At 41.7% G+C, this 12681-nt stretch overlaps 1 protein-coding gene across 4 annotated transcripts in view; it reads left to right on the forward strand.

The window, feature by feature from the left end:
• Positions 1-5656: 5656 nt before the first annotated feature.
• The window catches only part of LOC308099238 (thyroid hormone receptor alpha), a 132956-nt gene continuing 125931 nt past the window's right edge, over positions 5657-12681 (forward strand). For all 4 annotated transcript variants that reach the window (XR_013934368.1, XM_080447914.1, XM_080447916.1 and 1 more), the window contains exon 1: positions 5657-6140. The gene's annotated coding sequence lies outside the window, so the exon portion shown is untranslated. The remainder of the gene's footprint in view (positions 6141-12681) is intronic.

Consider the following 12681-nt stretch of genomic DNA (forward strand, 5'->3'; position numbering starts at 1 on the left):
AATGTGTGTCGCGACACACAGTGATAATTTGTGATTTGTTGAAGCATTGACTTAAAATCTTCACACTTCACGGATGAGCTAACTGCACCAACAAAAGGAGCAAAAAAGGTTAAACAGGAGGTACCACTTAGTTCACTGTTGATCTTAATGATTTCATTTTGCAATTTGCCAGGTTGAATGATGGCGATCAGATCCGAGTTTAAGCTGTTGGTCTCTCTCACTGTTGGATGGTAAGGTGAACAGCAAATTAAAAAAAGCCTTTGATTGTAACTAAGGCTAGTGGAGCTCATAATGTCTAGCTAGGTAATAGTCTACTGTACATCAAGCATCTACACAGTTAACCTGATGTTGTACTGAAGGGTGGTAGTGGTACAGTACAGAGGCGTACCCACTGTAGAGGCAGGACAGGCAGTTGCCTGCCCAACTAAGATCTCGCCTCCCCTAGAAAACCCAAATAACCCAAAAAGGTGTCAAAGCTTGCTTAATGTCCTCAAAGTCACGCATCCAACAAGCTTTGAACTGAGCAGATTGGACCTTCCGTTCCAGAGATAATGGCCAAAACATCTTGAAAACGGCCACTTTCGCCAGTTTTCGATCGCCGATTTTCGATTGAGTTGAAATTCCCAAAAAAATCTCGCCTGCCCTAAATGTAATTCCTGGGGGCGCCACTGGTACAGTAGCAGCATGTTGGCTCTTGTAGTCTATTGTACGATAGCAGTAGGTTTTCTAGAAACCCCGAAATAGTGATTCCTGTATAAATTAATATATCTACTGTACTGTATGTCACATATTTCTAAATGATGGTCCTTCTCTCACTCAAAATTAAAACTTTTACAGAGTATAAAAATCCTGATAGTGACTTGAATGTCCCTTTTGATGCCCCATTGGAAACACATAAAATATTTAACGTATTTTCATCTACATTATCCCTTCATGACAAATAGACAAATAAGTGAACAGATTTCAGTTCGTCGGTGGTGGAAATAGCAGGTGGTCCTGTTATGTTCACTCAGGTCCCTAACACCCCGCCTCCCATCATTATCATTCATAACATTTTAATAACCTTTATGATTTAAGCCTTTTAGAATGATCTGCGAAATACATGACATTGCAGATGTCATGTAATGCTTTTACAAACCTTTTACTCCCCCTTACATTTTATTTATACTCACATTAGATTGATAAGTCATAGCTGCATGAATAAATCTCCAAAAAAACGAATCTCCTTGATGATAACCCACACATGATCAAGTCTTTAGTGTGTATTCATAGAGTGTCATCATGTATAAAAGGTCACAGTGATAGTTTTACATGGATGTGTTTTTGTCTTATAGCCCGATAAATCCTGCCCGACGTTTTTTGTTTGGCAGCAGACACCGCCCAGTGTTTTGCTGGTGTTGTGTGAGTACTGTGTGCGGTTTGATCGGTTCCGTCTTTAAATTACAGTTTCCCAGCTCTGGTTCTTGGTAACCCCTAGTACTGCTGGTTTCCTATCTTGCCAGGAAGTTAATTGCATTGACCTGGTGTGCTAGTCATTCTGCAATAGCTGTCAGATAGTCAGGGAACTGAGATAACACTATTACAATTTACAATTTACACATTTTGCAGACACTCTTATCCAGTGCGACTTGCACAGGACAATGTAACCAGGTGATAGCAGGTGAATGCAATTAACTTTAGGATTAGATAAAGACCCAGCAGTGCTAAGGGTCCTCACAGGACCAGGGCTGAAGAAGCGTGCCTAACACAAGTGGGAGAGTAATTCAGCCCGTTTGACACTGAAACCCTTGACACAGAAACCCTTGTCATGTTTGTACTGCCATGTTTATGTTTTAATCTCTTCCTTTCCAGTGAACGTAGGACCGAAAGTAACTTGTATGAGTATAACTGAGGAGAGGATGCTGCCATGGAGATGCTGCCATGAAGAGGAGAGGAGAAGAAAGGAGAAGAGGATGTCATCCATATGTCGGTCCATCTCTTCATTCACAAATATATCTGTTCACTTACTGTATCTATCTACCAGCTGTCCATAAAGACAGAGAACCTGTGGTTTCTCTGTATCACAGCATGCCCCAACAGCCAATTCTCTCATAATAATTATCTTCAGATATCTTCTCAATCATCCTCACGTATTTGACATATCAACAGAACAACCCAGTTGTAAATGGTACTGTTAAAGTTAACAGTGTCTGGAAAGAAACGGTAAAAGGAATTGCAACAAAAAAGTGGCGTCTTGTGCATTGTGTAAAAAAAGTTTTAAAAAAATAATCTAAAAATACATTAGCCACGTATGTTTTTAGCTTCATGTATTTGTTGTACTATTTATTTTGTCTCGCTAGCTGTAGGTATAAGAAATACAAGTATTCCACATACACAAAGGATATATTCACTGGACATAAAATTACACAAATCTAATTTCAGGTAGTGAGTATTTGTACTTGTTTAAGTGTGTAAATGTCAACCCTTTAAATATGTTGTTTATTTACTGTAAATAGTATACATATATAATATACAGTATATACATATATAAAGTTAAAAGAGAAACAAATCAAGGCTGTTGATTAAGTGCTACTGTATATCGGTGATTGTTCCCTTGCCTCGTTGCAGAAACCAAAGCTAACTTATACTTTGTTACATGAAGGTGTTGCTTGCTGAAAGTGCGTTATCGCCGAGTGACACTGACGTGCGACAAAATCATGTGACAAAGTATTCATTAGGCTTTCAAGGTGGCTGTTACTAGTGACAGTGAATGTTGGATTGTTGGCCTATCTGTCTGTCTGTCCTTCTGTGTGGTGTACAGTACAGTTCAGTCTAGCTAGAGTGTAGGTATGGCATTGTCAGTGTTAAAAAAGAGGAAAGGTATTCAGCACTTATGCAAACAAGTCAGATGTTATATCGGACAAAAAATACTTCAGTACTTTATCACATTGATTCTTCATGTTAACTCAATCTTGTTTATGTGCATGTATGCGTGTGAGTGGCCAGTGAATGCTGTGTGTGTGTGTGTGTGTGTGTGTGTGTGTGTGTGTGTGTGTGTGTGTGTGTGTGTGTGTGTGTGTGTGTGTGTGTGGGGTGCGAGAGAGAGAAAGGGAGTGGCAGAGCATGCATCTCTGTGTTTGTGTTTTAAATGTACAGTATGTGCAGCATCTGAATCCAGATTTAGTCGGTTGGTGTGATTATTTTTGTGGATTCTTTCTGACGTCATGTGTTCAGTGCTGGTTGTTCAAGGCTCTTTTTAATTTTTGATCATTGAAAATGTGTGCGTGTTACATATTATTATTGCAATAAAAGCACAGATGCACAAGCGAAAGAAACATAAGAGTGAACTATGTTGTTTCATTGAGGATATGGTTAATACTTTGAGGTAGATGGATAGATGGATGGATGGATAAACAGATAGGACTCCCTCTTATTAAATTGTAGATATCTAATTTCAGAGCAAAACTTGTTTTATTACTAGTTTTTCCCTCACTCTGACCACATTTTACACATCTTTGCCGCACATATTTCTTCTTTATGTTGCTGTTAATTTAGGGACGGTTCCACCTGGGTCCTAATCCATCTTCTAGATGGTTAAGGAGAGCTGACAACTGGGTTACAGAGGATTGGATATAAGCACACATGACGTGGCCTGTTTGGGTTTAGCTACAGTAGCAGTAAATGTTGTCTCTAGGCAACCAGCCTACATGCACAGTAAAATCCAGTTTTAGACCCATAAGAGTCAATTTTTATACAACATGAGACCAGAACATGCAGAAGAGTACTTTATTTGTCAATTATTATTATTATCATTATTCTTTTTAGATATTAGATATATTTTTTCTGCCTTTATTTGATAGTATGCAGTAGACTGACAGGAAATGGGGAGCGAGAGATGGGGAGTGACACGCAGCAAATGTCGTCGGGAACGGGATTCGAATCCGCGTCACGCTGTCAGGTTGTATTAGCAGCCTAGGTGCCCGGACCGCTACACCAGCCATCCGGGCCTTATTTGTCAATTATGAATTAGAATAGCATTTTCACAACTTTGACTTGGCTGGTTGCTACTGTATGTTCATACAAGACCATGAAGAGAAATGAATATAAATACAATATAGTAACGTTAATATGTAGTGTACACTGGGTAAGTCCTTTTGAATCTAGCTTCCAACACATGCATTTAATCAGAGAGAAGGGGCACATGCAGTGCAGGGCCCCTGGAGCAGTTGCCGGGTTGGATGCCTCGTTCAAGGGCACTTCAGCAGGGTTGGTGGTGGGCACCGTGGGTGTGCTACCAGCCACCTGCCTGTCACAGCTCACAGCAGGAAATACACCCAACTGTATAAAAAGGAGAAAGCTTTTAGTCATTAGCTGGTCCCCCTCCAAGCCAAACTGCCAGCAGCAGCAGTAATTTAAAAGTCACTGATGGATGCATTGACCTCTGGGCCTCATGACAACATGTCTCAATCTATGAAAATGTTTTGGGGGGCATTACCTCAATGTGGATGCATGCCAGGACGGCCTCAAAATCAGGGCCATCAACTGTTTTCTTTTCTTTCTTTCTTTCTTTTTGATGAAAAGGGGGCGTTTCACAACTTTTTGTTATAAAGGGCAGGCTTTAACACTATATTCTCCAGAAAATGAGGAAGTTTGGGTTTTAAAGATATTACTTTTTGAAGGAGGTGGAAAAGGTATGTTCCACCAGGTGGCACTGGCTAACCATGATGGTTGACTAATGCCTTACTTCAAGTGAAGTCTACTGTCTATGCAAGTCTATGAACATTTGGGCTCAGAAGGTATGGGGGAAATGGGGCATTAACAAACACAAAAAGCTACCTCGACATAATACGCTGGCAATGTTATGCAACTAAAATCCTCAAGTTTCAATGAAATATCAGGCCGGTGAAATAAAATAATACTGTTATCTCGCTTGCTTCCCTCAGCAGGTTCAGTTAAAAGGAAGGGTCCTTGTGCAAAGCACGTCAATCCCAATTGCTGCAGTGGAGCAAGTCAGTTGCCAACAAACTGCAGTTCTGCTGAGCAGCTCCCATGGGTGACTGTATTTAACTGTACATGGAAGTTCAGCCAGGGCGGTACTGAAAAGGGGGACGAGTTTGGTAGACAGGAACCTTTCCTTTGATAAATAAAGGTTAAAAATGACAACCAATTACCTCAAGTCACTGACTTGAAGTAATTGGTTGTCATTTTGAAGTCACACACAATGCCACACTCACAGCCTGCTGTAAACAAAACACGCATTAGTTCACAAAGGTGGCAGTATAGCAGAGAACGCCGAGCCAGATAAGACGGATATCACAGAGGGACATAATTAAAAACATAAAATGGTCTACATAATAGACCCTAAGTCCTGGGGTTGGAGGGGGCCAGGTGTGGGGGGGGGGGTCCATCATGCAAATTAAAGTATACGTGGAGGATTCACTAGGATAATCATTACGCAACGTTGACATACATAGCCCCGAACCCCCCACTCGGCACCAGCAGAGGGCGCAGTTTGACCGCTCCACGAGCGAATCCTTCCTTCCAATCCTTGCTGACCCGCATTCACCCGTACTGTACAAGCAGGGGGGTGGAGCGACACAGCACGGCTTAATGCCGTTGAGTTCCCCCGCCTGCCGTCCCGACCGTGGCCATGGCTTTGGCAGTCCCGGACATACACCACGGCGCTACTATATCCTCCACATACCGACAACGTATGGAAAGAGGCTACCGAGAACGGATCTAGAGAGGGAGGGGGGGACGTGGTTTCTCTCTTCTTCTGCTTTTTTTTAAAAACAATTATTTATGCAGCGTTTCCACCAACCAACCAACCAACCAACCCAACATATGCAGCCATAACCTCCTCGCTCTGTTCCTGTTTTGTCGTCTTCTATACATTGACGGCTGAGGGAGGAGGAGGGATCGGGTGGTTCCAAATCCCCCATTATTACCAGCCAACCTTCTTGTGAGAAAATATATATATATAGAGAGAGATATATATATAAATATATGTTATTGCAATAATCGGGGGGAGCTGCTGCAGCGGGAGGGCGGCGATCGGGACCCCAGCGGCTGAAGGCTTTCTAATTCTATGCGGGGAGAGACTGTCACAGCAGGGGGGGACGTAACGTACAGGCTGCTATACATCCGACTGTTGTTGCAAGGTGAGTGCTGTCCTCAAGTCAACTCTGCTGCTGCGTTAAAGCCCCACGTACAGTACGGTATGGTATGGTACAGTATGGGAGGTCAATGCACGGCGCCGCAGCCGCAATCCTCTGTTAATCTAGCCTGTTTGTAGCCCATGTAACTCCGAGGGTGTAACAAGATGGAACCAAATGGACCATTTTGCGGGTCCATTTGGTTCCATTTTGTTACACCCTCGGAGTTAAATTATAACAGAGGATTTTGACTGTGTGCAGACTAGTAGTAGGGCAGGGGGGGAAATGTGTCATTTCTGTTTCGGCCTGCACCACGTTAGTGCTACCATGTGCTCTTACTGTATGAGCTCTTTTAGGAAAAAAAATATACATTTTTGTTTTATTCGGAAAAATTCGAAGTACATAGTTTAAGTACAGGTGTACATTTATATTCCCCCATTTCTTTTTTGTGCTTTTCCCCCCTTTATCTCTGTATACAGTATATACCTAACATAATTACTGTATGTGCTCTTTATTAAGCCTATTGCCTATAAAGCCTATATTACTACTTGTGTTTTACCATACAGGCCTCTTCTTGTATTATATAGCAACTGCAGATATGATACAAGGAGGGCGCATAACGAGATATGTAACGTTAACATAAACATGTCTGAACAGCGGGGCGTGGGAACGTTATAATGTTGTTCATAAACAGTGTCAGCTATGCCTGTAATGCTCGTAATAATAAAACTAAAGGGGGTGTGATGGGGGTCCACGTAAAACTGACTGTCAACGGCGAAAGTGAAGCTACATAAGTTGTCAACCAAATAGCCTACTTTGGGGGTTTTTGTTTTTTTGCATGCATGGTCGCCATCTCCCCCTCTCCTATGTGTTTTCGTGGTGAACATTCCTTTGCTATGACATATCTATATTACCATGCCATAAGCTCCCGTCTGCCAGAGTGCTAAAGTATGCTTGAAATGCCTTTTGGGAGCCCGGTGGACTCGGTATGAATCATGCATGTACAGGAGGACAACATGAAATATGAAATGATGTCTTTCCCCCCCTCTCCCTCACCACAGAATTTAGAAGTCTTTTTTTCCTCGGCTGATGTAGGTCAGTCTCCCTCCACTGGGCTGATGATACATACAGTACTGTAGGATATTTAGGATACATACAGTGTGTTGGTGGCAGATCTGCCCTGACTGTCGTCCTTGAGTCTGTGAGTGTGTGACAATGAATCTTTCCTGTGTTCTGCCTTTGGATATTATTCTGTTCTGTTGTTGCTACAGTACTCTCTGGCTGTGTTCTCCTGGTTGTTTCATGGTCTGCTTTGTTGTTTTTCTGGTTTTATTCTATTCTAATATGAAACAGAAATGAAATGATATCCTTGCCACTGGTACATTACATTTATGAGCACCCAGAAACGGTTTGCTCTAGAAATCTTTGTGTTGTGAGAGTTTGGTATGCAATTAGGCATGATAGGGTGGGTGGGGTGGCATCTGTCACTTGGCTGTTTGGTTGAATAATGCCCTGTCTGCAATATCTTCACAACCCTGCTCTAAACAGTGATTAAACTGTTTCTTGTGCACTAGCTAACCCTACATTACTTTGCCCCATATTGTTCCTCAATACATATTGCTACTTTTGTCATTTGAGGACACCTGGTAAGTAGGCCAATGACCCACTTCGGATTGTGAGCCTAGTTACTATTCAGTAGGTAGTACTGTAGGCTCTTTGGTACTTAGTAGGTAGTACTGTAGACTGTTTGGTAATACTGTAGGTAGTAGTAGGCTCTTTGGTACTCAGTACTGTAGGCTCTTTCTTTGGTACTATACAGTAGGTAGTACAGTAGACTGTTTGGTAATACTGTATAGGTAGTAGCCTCTTTGGTACTATAGGAGCTTGAAGAATCGAATATAACATGGCGCCACTTCTCCATTGAACTTCAATGGATGCGGCCGCCATGTTCTTTTCAACCGCCCTATTACTTTGAATGGTGTGCTCGTTCTTGGTACAGTACTAGGCAGTACTGGAGGCTCTTTGGTTGGTCTGGAGAAGTACTGTACATAGGCTCTTTGGTACTATACAGTAGGTAGTTTCTGTAGGCTCTTTGATTCTATACAGTAAATAGTACTGTAGACCTTTCGGTACTTTACAGTAGGTAGTACTGTAGGCTCTTTGGTTCTATACAGTATAGTACTGTAGGCTCTTGGGGGGTACTATACCGTTGGTAGTTTCTGTAGGCACTTTGGTACTATACAGACTACAGTAGGTACTGTAGTACTGTAGGATATTGGGTACTGTACAGTAGGTCCTTGTTAGTGTTTCTTATACTATAGGTCCTCCCTTCTCGTGGCTAATTTCCTAATCTGCATGTGACTCCAAAACTCTCCATTGACACCAATTGAGGTTGAGGTGTAACCATCAGCTCTTCCTGTGGTGTGACCAACTCTCTCCTAATCACTTTTAGGCTTCTTCTTGGGAAATGAGTAATTGGCAGAGCACTATGTCAGAGATAAATGTGTATATACTGATATGTATATGCAGTATACTGCATATACATTTTTGTTATCGTTGAAGATTTCCTTTTATACAGGGATGTAACTTCATAACTGATCTAGATCAAAATAGCTGACAAACTGTAGACTTCAAGCCAGACATACTAAGCCATTGTCACCCTATTGGCCTCAGAAAGCAGGACTGCATACATACTGTATATGAAATCCTTGTGTGCTTAAAACTATCTGAAAACCAAATTTCTCCTACCAGTAAGGTTTTCCATTTATTGTAATTGACATGTTCCATTCGGCAGGCTTTCATGCGGCACGAACCTTGGGTCATGCCATTAGAACAAGTTGTATATCTTACTTTTATTGCTGTGGTTGCTGTCAACTTGCCAAACATCTTGGGTGAGACCAGTAGCAGTGTCTCTCGCACATGAACTGAAATAACAATACAATCTAGTTTTCCCTCTGAAACCCAAGGAAATTGTGTTATGTTTATTGGGAGTTAAACATGAAGAAAAAAAGTTTTATCGTGTTTGTTGTTATAGCAGCAGCAGTGCATAAATGCCATCATCACTGTATCTCATCTGTGAAGCCCCTTTGAAGACCTAAAATAACAAAATGCACCGGGTACATTCCGTACCCACACATAGTATGCTGTACATACATAGAACACTGCACACACACACACGCGCGCACACACACACACACACACACGTACACAGGCACATGCATACATTGCATGCATGCAAAGATGAACATGCAGTACAGACAGCCCACAGATTATTTCCCGTGGCCAGGCATGACCTCCTTCAGCGACCACCCCTCCTCCCCCTCGCCCGCTCCAGCCCCCGCCGCCAGCCCTCCTGTCCTGCTTTCAGGGTCGAGCGCTTAAACCTATAGCGAGGGGAGGGACCGAGGGGAGAGGTGGGGCTCCCCTGCCTGCCTGCCCTAGCTAGGCTCAGTCTGGGGAGAGATCAGTTACATAACCAGAGGACTGTCGACGTCCTCTCTCTCCCTCTCTCTCTATCTTCAGTCCCCCCCCCCCCCCTCCCCCTGGCAGTGTTACGTCACACATAGAGAGAGAGACAGAGAGAGACAGAGAGGGAAAAGGAGAGAGAAAAGGGGGAGAGAGAGGGAGTGGGGATTGCTTCAAGGGAGAGAGAGAAACAAAAGGGAGACAGGATAGAAGAGGGAGGGGGGGGGTGAGAGATGGTCAGAGGGGAAGAGAGACGGGCGAGAGAAAGAGGGAACGATTGAGACATGGGGGGAACGGGGGCAGATGAAGAGGAGAATAAATAAGCAACAGCTTAAACTAATAGCAGCTCTCATGCCTTACATATGAACAGATTTTCAGAGAGGGAGAGAGATAGAGAAAGAGAGAGGGGGAAGAAGGGGACGCTCTCTCCTGCCAATAAGAGCATGTTCAGGTCACACACATTGCCTGATTGACTGCAAGTCAAACAGGCTATACAGCTCTCTAACATGTACACACACAAGTGTGTGTGTACACACACACACACGCACACGCACACACATACATTACAGAGCGGTGCAGACAGGGTGCAAGTTTTCTTGGAACATTCTGTTCTCTTATGACAAAGCCGGGACATCTTTATCTGATGCCGTCTGTAAATTAGTTTAACACACCAGGCTTGCCTATGTATTACACACGGCACAAACTAGCGAAGTATCCTCCACTCAGCCAACGATAGGGGGACTAGTCGTTCTGGCTGATATTGCAGTGTTTTGCAGCACTGGGCCTGGCATTATTCCAGTACTGTACCTCATAATTCTGTTTCTGGTGTGCTGGAGCATGGCCGGGAAACATATTGGGTTTTCTGATATGGTCGATGTATTTTTATGAACGATATGAAGAGGTGAACATGGAGGGGATACTTCCCCTCCCATTTTTAAGACATATTAACCTGGCTTCCAAATGGGGATGTCATTATAGGCAAAGGTTTCTGAATAGGGCTTAATTGGTTAAGGCCATAGATATTTTTGGGGGCCTTTTCTGCCTTTATTGATAGGATAGTGGGCTGACAGGAAATGGGGAGAGAGATGGGGGGGTGACACACAGCAAAGGTCGTCGGGATCGGGAGTCGAACCCGCAACACGTTGTCAAACTGGATTACCAGCATATGTCGCATGCGCCTGGACCGCTAGGCCAGCGGGCACCCCAAGACTGTATTTCCCCCCGATATACCAATATAGATTTTTGTAATGTTCATTATAAAATCTAAATATACTATAAGTATCAATGACTCTGCCCCACAGATAGGTGTGACAAGTGACAACTCATTATCAAGTTGTGGGCTAAATGTGTTGTGTGGTTCAGGGTTAGGGTTCAAGGGGTCCCCAGGAAGCTCCTCATACAATTCTCAGTAACACTTGCTATGCATCCCATGTCTATAATACTTTATAAACATACTTATAATGCATTATAATCTGCATACAACACTGTATAATTATAGATATCAATAAGAACTCATACATACTCATAATGGTTTATAACAATAATCATAACGCAAACGCACTATACATTGTTTTGAATAACTTATGAGGTATATAAGTAATGTAATTGCTTACAGCACTCATAATGCAATCATAACACATTATAGCCTTTTATAATTACTTTATAAGGTCAAGTATCTTAATAATTCATAAATACTGGTCACTCACAGACTTTTTCTTTTGGCCAGGTTCATAGTTTTATTGTAATTCTCATAGTTGTACTACATTATAATAATTATATAATACAAAATAATCACTGTTATAATGCATTATAGTGTGAGTCACTTTATTTGGTCATTGGGTACTTTATGTAAAGAACAAAATAGCATTACATTTATGCAAGAACAACTCAAAAGGTTTCTGCCTACACCTTCAGGAATGTAATTACTTTACTTAAAACACCCAATGACCACAATATAGTGACTTATAAATAATCACTTGTTAATGTATTATAACATTGATTATAATTAATTATAACATTTGTATAATGAATTGCAACTATAGCAATTATAATACACTATGATCTAGCAATTATGAAATGTAATACTTGACCTTATAAGTCATTATAACATGCTGTATATTGTGTTTTTTAGTTCTTAAAACTATAATTATACAGTGTTATAAGCAGATTATAATGCATTAAGTATGCTTATAATGCATTATAGACATGGGATGCATTGCATAGCGTGCATAAACTAAATCTTCATATTAGATGGTGCCAATGAATGATAAGATACAGTTCTAAAGTGTTGCTGCGATAGCTTAGGACACTAAGCTCAGGACTATAAAACCGTGAAATACTATACATTCTACTAAGTTGTTTTTGTCTTACCCTAACCCTCGTAGTTAAACTGATTAAACGTCATGAAGGTGTGTGTGTGTGTGTGTGTGTGTGTGTGTGTGTGTGTGTGTGTGTGTGTGTGTGTGTGTGTGTGTGTGTGTGTGTGTGTGTGTGTGTGTGTGTGTGTGTGTGTGTGTGCGCGTGCACACGGTCCTTTACCAGAATGTCTGGTAATTCCATTGAAATCAAAAGATCTTGAACTTGGAAATATATGGAAAATATAGTGGTTTACTCTCATTCAATATCTAGCCGTATTTCATGTAGCGGTAGACCCACTGTCACTCCACATGGTGAGATTTATGGTGAAGAGAGAATACTCTTTTATAGATGTTTATGGCCAGCCGTGTTGACAGCGATATTGGCCAGCCACATGTTGAAAAGCAGCCAAAATAACCCTTTTCAGTGAAAAAAAAGTGTTCTGGAAGCTAGCATTGAATTTTATAAACCTGCTGTCATTTCCCATTCTGATATTTGTTGAGCTAATATAGACTGCTTGACAGTCGTGTTTTGCAACAAATTGTAAGCATACATGGCATATTGAAAACTGTCCAAATTCTCACTTCCTGTTGCAAAAAGCACACAGGTGTTGTAGAGCCACTGTCATTTCACATTATGATTTCTGTTGTAAAAGTCAAAGTAATCTTTTACAGAATGATAATGGCTTTGTTTATACATTTCAATGTACATCATACATTGAAAATCA

This window comes from Gymnoscopelus braueri (assembly GCF_963280865.1).
Source record: "Gymnoscopelus braueri genome assembly, chromosome: 13".
Lineage (NCBI taxonomy): Eukaryota > Metazoa > Chordata > Actinopteri > Myctophiformes > Myctophidae > Gymnoscopelus > Gymnoscopelus braueri.